The sequence below is a fragment of the Mesoplodon mirus genome (assembly GCF_964341445.2).
Source record: "Mesoplodon mirus genome assembly, chromosome: 6".
In the NCBI taxonomy this organism is placed as follows: Eukaryota; Metazoa; Chordata; class Mammalia; order Artiodactyla; family Ziphiidae; genus Mesoplodon; species Mesoplodon mirus.
Window position 1 is genome coordinate 30,739,141 of NC_138982.1, and position 12,023 is coordinate 30,751,163.

Below are 12,023 nucleotides of genomic sequence, written 5' to 3' on the forward strand. Positions count from 1 at the left end.
AGCAAAATTTAAGAGAATTCAGCAGCACCAAACCAGCTTTACAACAATGCTAATAGAACTTCTCTAGGCAGGAAACAAAAGAGAAGGAAAAGACCCACAAAAACAAACCAAAACAATTAAGAAAGTGGTAATAGGAACATACATATCAATAAGTACCTTAAATGTAAATGGATTAAATGCTCCCACCAAAAGACACAGACTGGCTGAATGGATACAAAAACAAGACCCATATACATGCTGTCTACAAGAGACCCAATTCAGAACTAGGGACACATACAGACTGAAAGTGAGGGGATGGAAAAAGATATGCCATGCAAATGGAAATCAAAAGAAAGCTGGAGTAACAATACTCATATAAGACAAAATAGACTTTAAAATAAAGACTATTACAAGAGAAAAGGAAGGACACTACATAATGATGAAGGGATCAATCCAAGAAAAAGATCTAACAATTGTAAATATTTATGCACCCAACATGGAGCACCTCAATACATAAGGCAATAAGGCAAATGCTAACAGCCATAAAATTGTCAGTAACTCAATAGTAGTAGGGGACTTTAACACCCCACTTACACCAACGGACAGATCATCCAAACAGAAAATAAATAAGGAAACACAAACTTTAAATGACACATTAGAGCAGATGGACTTAATTGATGTTTGTAGGACATTCCATCCAAAAACAACAGAATACACTTTTTTCTCAAGTGCACATGGAACGTTCTCCAGGATAGATCATATCTTGGGTCACAAATCAAGCCTTGGTAAATTTAAGAAAATTGAAATCATATCAAGCATCTTTTCCAACCACAACGCTGTGAGACTAGATATCAATTACAGTAAAAAAAAACTGTAAAAAATACAAACACATGGAGGCTAAACAATATGCTACTAAACAACCAAGAGGTCACTGAAGAAATCAAAGAAGAAATCGAAAAATACCTAGAAATAAATGACAATGAAAACATGATGACCCCAAAACCTATGGGCAGGGCCTCCCTGGTGGCGCAGTGGTTGAGAGTCCGCCTGCCGATGCAGGGGATACGGGTTCGTGCCCCGGTCTGGGAGGATCCCATATGCCGCGGAGCGGCTGGGCCCGTGAGCCATGGCCGCTGGGCCTGCGCGTCCGGAGCCTGTGCTCCGCAACGGGGGAGGCCACAGCAGTGAGAGGCCCGCATACCGCAAAAAGAAAAAAAAAAAAAAAAAAAAAAAAGAAAAAAAACCTATGGGATGCAGCAAAAGCAGTTCTAAGTGGTAAGTTGATAGCAATACAATCCTACCTCAACAAACAAGAAACATCTCAAATAAACAACCTAAACTTACAACTAAAGCAATTAGAGAAGAAGAAGAACAACAACAACAAAAAACAACCCAGGGCTTCCCTGGTGGCGCAGTGGTTGAGAGTCCACCTGCCGATGCAAGGGACACGGGTTTGTGCCCCGGTCTGGGAAGATCCCACATGCTGCAGAGCAGCTGGGCCTGTGAGCCATGGCTGCTGAGCCTGCATGTCCAGAGCCTGTGCTCCGCAACAGGAGAGGCCACAACAGTGAGCGGCCCACGTACCACAAAAACAAACAAACAAACAACAACAAAAAAACAAAGTTAGCACAAGGAAAGAAATCATAAAGATCAGATCAGAAATAAATGAAAAAGATATGAAGGAAACAATAGCAAAGATCAATAAAACCAAAAGCTGGTTCTTTGAGAAGATAAACAAATTGATAAACCATTAGCCAGACTCATCAGGAAAAAAAGGGAGAAGACTCAAATCAATAGAATTAGAAATAAAAAAGGAGAAGTAACAACTGACACTGCAGAAATACAATGGATCATGAGAGACTACTACAAGCAACTATATGCCAATAAAATGGACAACCTAGAAGAAATGGACAAATTCTTAGAAAAGTATAATCTTCCAAGACTGAACCAGGAAGAAATAGAAAATATGAACAGACCAATCACAAGCACTGAAACTGAAACTGTGATTAAAAATCTTCCAACAGGGCTTCCCTGGTGGCGCAGTGGTTGAGAGTCCGCCTGCCGATGCAGGGGACACGGGTTCGTGCCCCGGTCCGGGAAGATCCCACATGCCGCGAAGCGGCTGGGCCCGTGAGCCATGGCCGCTGAGCCTGCGCGTCCGGAGCCTGTGCTCCGCAACGGGAGAGGCCACAACAGTGAGAGGCCTGCGTACAGCAAAAAAAAAAAAAAAAAAATCTTCCAACAAACAAAAGCCCAGGACCAGATGGCTTCACAGGCAAATTCTATCAAACATTTAGAGAAGAGCTAACACCTATCCTTCTCACTCTTCCAAAATATAGCAGAGGGAAGAACACTCCCTAACTTATTTTACAAGGCCACCATCACCCTGATACCAAAACCAGACAAAGATGTCACAAAAAAAGAAAATTACAGGCCAATATCACTGATGAACATAGGTGCAAAAATCATCAACAAAATACTAGCAAACAATCCAACAGCACATTAAAAGGATCAGACACTATGATCCAGCAGAGGAGTCCCAGGAATGCAAGAATTCTCCAATATACACAAATCAATCCATGTGATACACCATATTAACAATTTGAAGGATAAAAACCATATGATCTTCTCAGTAGATGCAGAAAAAGCTTTTGACAAAATTCAACACTCATTTACGATAAAACCTCTCCAGAAAGTGGGCATAGAGGGAACCTAACTCAACATAATAAAAGCCATATATGACAAACCCACAGGCAACATCATTCTCAATGGTGAAAAACTGAAAGCATTTCTACTAAGATCAGGAAAAAGACAAAGGTGCCCACTCTCACCACTATTATTCAACATAGTTTTGGAAGTTTTAGCCATAGCAATCAGAGAAGAAAAAATGTAAAAGGAATCCAGATTGGAAAAGAAGAAGTAAAACTGTCACTGTTTGTAGATGACATGATATTATACATAGAAAATACTAAAGAAGCCACCAGAGAGCTACTAGAGCTAATCAATGAATTTGGCAAAGTAGAAGAATACAAAATTAATGCACAATAATCTCTTGCATTCTTATACACTAACAATGAAAAATCAGAAAGAGAAATTAAGGATACACTCCCATTTACCATTGCAACAAAAAGAATAAAATACCTAGGAATAAATCTATCTAAGGAGGCAAAAGACCTGTAGGCAGAAAACTATAAGACACTGATGAAAGAAATTGAAGATGATACAAACAGATGGAGAGATATACCATGTTCTTGGATTGGAAGGATCAACACTGTGAAAATGACTATACTACCCAAAGCAATCTACAGGTTCAAAGCAAGCCCTATCAAATTACCCATGGCATTTTTCACAGAACTAGAACAAAAAATTTTACAATTTGTATGGAAAGACAAAAGACCCCAAATAACCAAAGCAATCTTGAGAAAGAAAAATGGAGATTGGAGGAATCAGTCTCCCTGACTTCAGACTATACTACAAAGCTACAGTAATGAAGACAGTATGGTACTGGCACAAAAACAGAAATATCAATAATTGGAACAGGATAGAAAGCCCAGAGATAAACCCTCACACGTATGGTCACCTTATCTTTGACAAAGGAGGCAAGAATATACAAAGGAGAAAAGACAGCCTCTTCAATAAGTGGTGCTGGGAATACTGGACAGCTACATGTAAAAGAATGAAATCAGAACACTTACTAACACCATACACAAAAATAAACTCAAAATGGATTAAAGACCTAAATGTAAGGCCAGACACTATAAACCTCTTAGAGGAAAACATAGCCAAAACACTCTATGACATAAAGGTCCTTTTTTACCCACTTCCTAGAGTAATGGAAATAAAAACAAAAATAAACAAATGGAACCTAATGAAACTTAAAAGCTTTTGCACAGCAAAGGAAACCATAAACAAGATGAAAAGACCACCCTCAGTATGGGAGAAAATTTTTGCACATGAAACAACTGACAAGGAATTAATCTCCAAAATATACAAGCAGCTCATGCAGCTCAATATAAAAAAAAAACCCAATCCAAAAATGAGCAGAAGACCTAAATAGACATTTCTCCAAACAAGCCATACAGATGTCCAACAGGCGCATGAAGACATGTTCAACATTGCTAATTATTAGAGAAATGCAAATCAAAACCACAATGAGATATCACCTCACACTGGTCAGAATGCCCATCATGAAAAAATCTAGCAACAGGGGCTTCCCTGGTGGTGCAGTGGTTAAGAATCCACCTGCCAATGCAGGGTACACGGGTTCGAGCCCTGGTCCAGGAAGATCCCACATGCTGTGGAGCAACTAAGCCCATGCGCCACAACTACTGAGACTGTGCTCTAGAGCTCACGAACCACAACTACTGAGCCCGCATGCCACAACTACTGATGTCTGCACGCCTAGAGCCTGTGTTCCGCAACAAGAGAAGCCACCGCGATGAGAAGCCCGCGCAACAAAATGAAGAGTAGCCCCCATGAGCCACAAGTAGAGAAAGCCTGCATGCAGCAACAAAGACCCAACACAGCCAAAAATAAATTAATTAATTAAAAAAAATCTAGAAACAATAAATGCTGGAGAGGGTGTGGAGAAAAGGGAACACTCTAGCACTATTGGTGGGCATGTAAACTGATACAGCCATTATTGAGAACAGTATGGAGGTTCCTTAAAAAACTAAAAATAGAACTACCATATGACCCAGCAATCCCACTACTGGGCATATACCCTGAGAAAACCATAATTCAAAAAGACTCATGTACCACAATGTTCATTGCAGCACTGTTTACAATAGTCAGGAAATGGAAGCAACCTAAATGTCCACTGACAGATGAATGGATAAAGAAGATGTGGCACATATAAACAATAGAATATTGCTTAGTCATAAAAAGGAACGAAATTGAGTTATTTGTAGCGAGGTGGATGGACCTAGGATCTGTCATACAGAGTGAAGTAAGTCAGAAAGAGAAAAACAAATATTGTATGCTAATGCATATATATGGAATCTAAAAAACCAGTACCGATGTACCTAGTGGCAGGGCAGGAATAAAGACACAGATGTAGAGAACAGACTTGAGGACATAGCGGGGGAAGGGTAAGCTGGGACGAAGCGAGAGAGTAGCATTGACACATATACACTACCAAATGTAAAATCGATGGCTAGTGGGAAGCTGCTGCATAGCACAGGGAGATCAGCTCAATGTTTTGCGACGACCTAGAGGGGTGGGTTAGGGAGGGTGGGAGGGAGGCTCAAGAGGGAGGGGATATGGGGATGTATATATGCATATCGCTGACTCACTTTGTTGTACAGCAGAAGCTGGCACAGCATAATAGAACAATTATACTCCAATAAAGATGTAAAAAAAAAATCCTTGTCAGTTGACTGATCATTTTTGTGGTGGTGAGTATTGCTATTCTGATGAGCTGGTGGCAATACTCTTTCCTGGCTTCTCCAAGGCCCTGCCTCTAGATGTTGGTGTGCTCCCAGCTTCATCCTGGTCCTTTCCCCTTCAGCATCCCCCCTGTCCTAAGTGATCTCATCCAGTTCCATGGTTTTAAATATCATCCATATGCAGTTGACTCTCAAATTTATATTTGTGGACTTGGCCTTCAGATGTGTATCCTCCTATCTACTTGACATCTGCATGTGTGCGTTTAGTAGCCTCTCAGAATTAGGTGTCCAAAAACACACCTCATTTTTAAAATAATTAATTAATTAATTAATTGTTTTTGGTTGCATTGGGTTGGTTGCTGTGTGCGGGCTTTCTCTAGTTGCGGTGAGCAAGGGGTACTCTTCTTTGCGGTGTGTGGGCTTCTCATCGTGGTGCCTTCTTTTATTGCGGAGCACGGGCTCTAGGCATGCAGGCCTCAGTAGCTGTGGCATGCAGGCTTCAGTAGTCGTGGCTCGTGGGCTCTAGAGCACAGGCTCAGTAGTTGTGGCTCATGGGCTTAGTTGCTCCGTGGCATGTGGGATGTTCCCAGACCAGGGCTCGAACCCGTGTCCCCTGCATTGGCAGGTGGGTTCTTAACCACTGCGCCACCAGGGAAGCCCACACACCTTTTTTTTAAATTTATTTTTTTGAAGTATAGTTGAATTACAATATTTTATTAATTTCTACTGTACAGCAAAGTGATTCAGTTTTTATATATTCTTTTTCGTATTCTTTTCCTTATGGGAACCGAATATATTTCCTTGTGCTATACAGTAGGACCTTGTTGTTTATCATTCTGTATATAATAGTTTGCATTGGCTAATCCCAAACTCCCACTCCACCCCTCCCCCACCCCCTCTCCCCCTTGGCAACCATAAGTCTGTTCTCTATGTGAATCTGTTTCTGTTTCATAGATAAGTTCATTTGTGTCATTTTTTTTAGATTCTGCATATAAGCAATATCATATGATATTTGTCTTTCTCTGTCTGACTTACTTCACTTAGTATGTGAATCTCTAGGTCCATCCATGTTGCTGCAAATGGCATTGTTTTATTCTTTATTATGGCTGAGTAGTATCCCATTGTATATACGTACCACATCTTCTTTACCCATTCATCTTGTCAATGGACATTTAAGCTGCAAAACATACTTTTTTTTTTTTTTTTTTTTTTTTTTTTGCTCTACGTGGACCTCTCACTGTTGTGGCCTCTCCCGTTGCGGAGCACAGGCTCCGGACGCGCAGGCTCAGCGGCCATGGTTCATGGGCCCAGCTGCTCTGCGGCATGCGGGATCTTCCCGGACCGGGGCACGAACCCGTGTCCCCGGCATCGGCAGGCGGACTCTCAACCACTGCGCCACCAGGGAAGCCCCATACCTCTTGACTGCAAACCTTTTCCTCAAGCCTTCCCTGTCTCGCTCAGTAAATGGCAGCATCTTTCAGCCACTTCTCACATCAAAATCTCAAGAGTCATTCTTAATGCCTCTGCCTCCGTCCGTTCCCACGTGTTGGATTTGTCTTCAAAATACATCCTCAATCGACTCACTCCATTTACTCAGTCTAGCCATGTCTCTTGCTAGGGCCCCCGTGACAGCCTCCTAACTAGTGTTCCTGCTCCCCCTGTTGCCTTCATGGCCATCCCATTTCCACAGAGAAGCCATGGTCATCTTTTAAAAATACAGAATGGATCTTGCTATTCCTCAACTTCAATCCCTCCAGTGGCTTCTCGTCACATTTATAATAAAATCCAAACTCTTTCCTGTGGCCTCCCAGGCCCCACATCATCTGATATGTGACCATGGTCATTTCAACACCCCGTCCTCCCTATTCACTCTCTGGCCATCTCAAGGGCTGTCCAGCCAGCTCCCTGCTCAGGGTCTGTGCCACCCCGATCACTCTTTCCTTCAGAGTGTGGCTGGCCCACTCCTCCTCCTCATCAAATCTCAGCTCAAAGGTCATATCCACAGAGAGCCTTCTCCATCTCCTGTCTGAGGCAGCCTCCACCCTCCAGCCTCTTTATTTGGTTTTCCTGTTTTTTGTTGCTCATCATGGCAATTATCATTATCACTAACTGCAACTATTTTGTTTACTTATGTATTTAATTTTTTTTCCCTGTCTTCCCTTAGACTATAAACCACAATGAAGGCAGGAATTTTGTCTCATTTGTTCACTGCTGGGTCTTCATTGCCAGAGGCCATCACATAACAGATGCTTGGTAAATATTTGTCAACTAAATAGTCTTTAAAAGAGAAGAAAAAACGTATTTTCATAATTTTAAGTTTATTTTGCAGAGTAAAGCCCCAAGAAAAGTCTTTTTTCATTATTTAATGTGAAATTTTGGTTTCCTTTATAAGTGGGTTTATTTAAGTGGCCTTTTCCTCTACCAGTTATCTTTGAATAATGAAGATATCCTGTCTTGCGTATTTCCTTCCTTGGCTAGACTAATAAACTTGTGTAATAAGGAAGGGAGGGCAAGGCTGACATAATTTGTTCTTGGTTAACCCAAGCTAGATCACAGTGATCAATCATTTTTCTTCTGGGGCACAGAAATGACCTTTCCCTTTAAAATCCATTCTAGAATCACGCCTGCAATCTGTTATACTCACTGCTTTGCAGTGTATGGAACCCTCTTTTTTTTTAATGGAACACTTTTTTCTGTCTCCATGATTCTGGCACCATTAAAAGGGCCTTGGCATCAGGTCCTTTAAGACCACAGATAAACACTGAAAGTTTCCTTGCTGGGTTCTCTAAGTACTCTGGCCTATAGTCCATCTGGGTCAAGACACTTGAGCTTAATTCAATTTAGGACACAAATAAAGGTTCTCATTAGAGGGGAGCAGCCACAGTGCAAGACAATTTGGCAATAATATATACCGATGTCACCAAGTCACAGAATTAAACAGATGCCTTGTGATCTGGAGGCCCTTATCCCTTTCAAAGAACTGGATTCTACGGCTCCTTGAGTTCTGAGAACCAGTCATCTGGGGGCGAAAAGCATTGTTGAAGGGTTTGAGGTCTACTTTAGAGTTCTCTTCCCTCTTGCCGCATGCCATGGTCCTTTGGAGCTCGTAGGAAGAGAAGGGAGGGTGGGAGGAAGGCAGAGGGAACCTGCATCTCCTCGTCACCTTACAGCATCGCCTTAGTGCCAGGGTGTGGCCTGTGAGACTGAGCAGGTCGGCCTCCAGGGCTCTGAGGCTAACATATCCTTTCCAGAGGGTCAGCCACTCCTCCCGTCTCTGGACTCGCCAAATAGAGAAGTGTGAGTTCTCTTGTACTGCCTGGATTTTAACTGCTGCCTCCAATTTACAGAGCACTGTGCCAGCCAGACAACACGTGCCCTCCAGTCTGATCCAGCCAGGAGCTCCCAATTTGCCACCTCTGACCTAAGGCAGCAGGTAAAGATGGCAGGGTGGCCAAGAGAAGATGCTGATGTCAATTTCTTCAGCCACTGCCACCAGGATGTGGTGTGAATGCAGATCCACTCTTCCTTAGTCCAGAAGAGCAGTTCCTATTTTATAGGGGTTAACAAGCAGATGCAAATAATTTTTTAAAAATCCGTGTTGCAGGGAATCTTCATTTAAATGGCATTGAAGTTTGACAGGAAGAGCCTTAGTTTCACAGGAAGGAACCCCGTGATTGCTTCCTTGGGGCACAAGTTTGGTGGGGACGTGTCTCCCCAAGTAGGAAGACCCTATGACTTTGTCACCTCCATGTTTGGGGCCCTCAAATTGGCACCTGGAATTGTGCATCCATGTCAGAGGTGCTTAAAAACATATTGAATTCATTTTGCTGACCACTTTCAGCTTGCAGATTTCACTTTTAAAGACATTTTAAAAAATCTCTTGTGTAAAATACCTGGTTCCCTCAGGTCTAAGCCATGGGGCAGAGGAAGAGAAGACAAAGGAAGCACCATGAATTAAAGTTTTGTCTGGGGACTTCCCTGGTGGTCCAGTGGATAAGACTCTGAGCTTCCAGTGCAGGATCCCTGGTCGGGGAACTAGATCCCACATGAATGCCACAACTAAGAGTCCACATGCTACAAATAAAAGATCCCGTGTGCCGCAACTAAGACCTGGTGCAGCCAAAATAAAAAAATAAATAAACAAATATTAAAAAAAAATAAAATAAAGTCTCGTCATGTGCTGGTAATTCTGTAAATACCATTTTATTTAATCTCCACCTCTCTGATTGGGAGGCACCGGTGTGATTACCCTTATTGTACAGGAAGGATATTAATGTTCAGCTTGTCTAAAGTCAGCTCACAAAGGGTTCAGCTGGGATTTGAACCCAGTTAAGATATCATTTTTGTCATTGCAGCTCTCCAGGAGCCCCACCAAAAGAAGAGATTTCCACTGCACCTCTGCTTCCTGGAGGCCCCAGCGTCAGGAATAAAACCGGTGTGATCCTTGCAGACCAGGTGAGCTGGACCCCACTTGCTATGGTAGGGAAGTGTATTGAGGCCATAGGAAAGGTCTTCCAAAGAGTTTTGTTCAACCCTTGGGTAACCTGGATCCCTATTTCCAAGTACAACAGAGAGTCGAACTGTCAGGGTTTTCCCTTTAAAATCCGTATGTTCTAAAAAAATGATAATTTATTATCTTCCCAGCCCAAACTTCTATAGCATAGGTGCCAATTAATGGTGTCATCCAGTCCCTCAAACTGGAAAGTTTGGAATCATCTTTGACTCTTTCCCCTCCTTCCCTCCCTCCCTCCCTCCCTCTCTTCCTCCAGATCTTACCAACCACCAGGTTCCATTAGTCTCAGGTCCATTCCCATCTTTCTATCCCATGATTCAGGGATGGATCATCACTCCCTGGAACTATTTTAACAGCCCCTGCCTCACCCCCTTATGCCCACCCTTCCCGTTTGATCCAGCTTAGATCCCATGAGCCACCATTAAATCCCTACACCTGCTGTCACCCACGATTCCCTCACCCCTCTTCCCCACCATTGTGGGAACCCAACATAATCCCAGCCCTGGTGAAATCTCGCGTTCTTACTACTTTCCACCTGTATGCTGACGCTGAAGTTGGGTAGGCAAAACCATTCATCTTGTGATGAGTGGTCTCATTGAGAATCTCCAGCCACAGATGGGTCCTCAGTGCAGCCTGACAATTATAATATATTCCCCTGGGCACTCACTTCCCAGCTCTCCTGGATAGCCATTCACATCTCTCCTCTAACCTCCAGGGTTGCTCCAATGCCCCCCATGCCCCCCTTATTCACAGCCGATGACCTTGCTCACAATTTCACTGAGAAAAGGGTAGTAACCAGAAGAGGAATCCTCATCTCCCAGCCTAACTCTCTTGCTTTCTCTCCCACCAAGCTCCTGGGACCCCTACACATGCTTCAGGCGCTGGAGTGCTCTTCCCCAAAGGGACGGGGGGTTTGCTCTCTCAGTTCTTTGGGGTCTTGACTCAAAGTGCCCTTCTCAGGGAGCCTTCTCCATAACCACAACAGCACCCCTCTTTCTCTGTCCATCCCCTACTTGGCCCTTGGCCCTGATCACCCTGACCTATTATACATTTATCTCCATGACAGCAGGGAGGTAGTGTCTTTTGTTCATAGTGATACCTTGGCCTCTGGTATAGTGTCTAAAACATATTAAGTACTCAGTTAATATCTGTTGGATGAATAAATGGACAAACGAGTGAACAGCATCTCATTGTCTATGGTCTGTAGTTCAAAGGTTGAGCCTGTCACTCATGGCCCTTGAGGACCTGCCCCACACTCTACTTTAGGCTTCATCCCCTGCCCCTTCCACTTCCCACTGTCCCTCCTGGGTCCCAAGTTGAGATGGTCTCTCTCTCCGCTATTCCTGACCGGTCCACCCCCTCCATGATTTCCCCATGTTATTGCCTATCTGGGAGGCCCTTTCTTTCTTTCTTTGGCAAAATCCTCCTCCCTCGTTTGAGGAAATTCTGTTTATTATTCAAGGTCCAGTGTCATCTTCTCTGTAAAACCACGCTGGCCCTTGCAGGCAGAAGATGGGATGACCTCTGTGTTCCCATAGAGTGTGACACAGCCCTTTACAGCAGCCAGGAGGGAAAGGGCTGCTCCTTCAGCCAGGTGAATGGTCAGCACTATCCCTCGTTCTGCCCTAAACTCCATCCAAGCTCCCTGAGGTCAGCAGACCTCCTTACTTCCTCTCAGGCCTCCACTCCTGGGTGTTCATGAGTTTGGGGGAAAAGGTCACGTTTCTCTTTTCACAAAAAAGGCTGAGAACATTTTAAACACAGTTGGAGACCCTCTCTTCACCCGAAGACAGGAATGTGAGGTCCCTTGAACATGGCAGGATTTTCTTGCGTGTTTATTAAATAAACCCAAGTTTCTTTCCACACCTATGGAAATAGAAACATCCCCAAACGCTCACTCCAACTGGGGGACTAAATAAGGAGAGGGTCTCCCTTTGCTGGACACTTGCTTGCTTTATAATTCAGGGAGGAGGAGGCTTGGATGATAAATGTGTGACACCAGTGAGGAGGTGGGGTTACAAAAGGAGAGGTTGACATTAATCCCATGAAAGAAACCAGATCATGACAAATAAGGACCCAATATGGAGAAATATGTAAACCTAGGTTCATCCTGCCAGATACCTTTTTCCTCCTTCTTTCTAAAT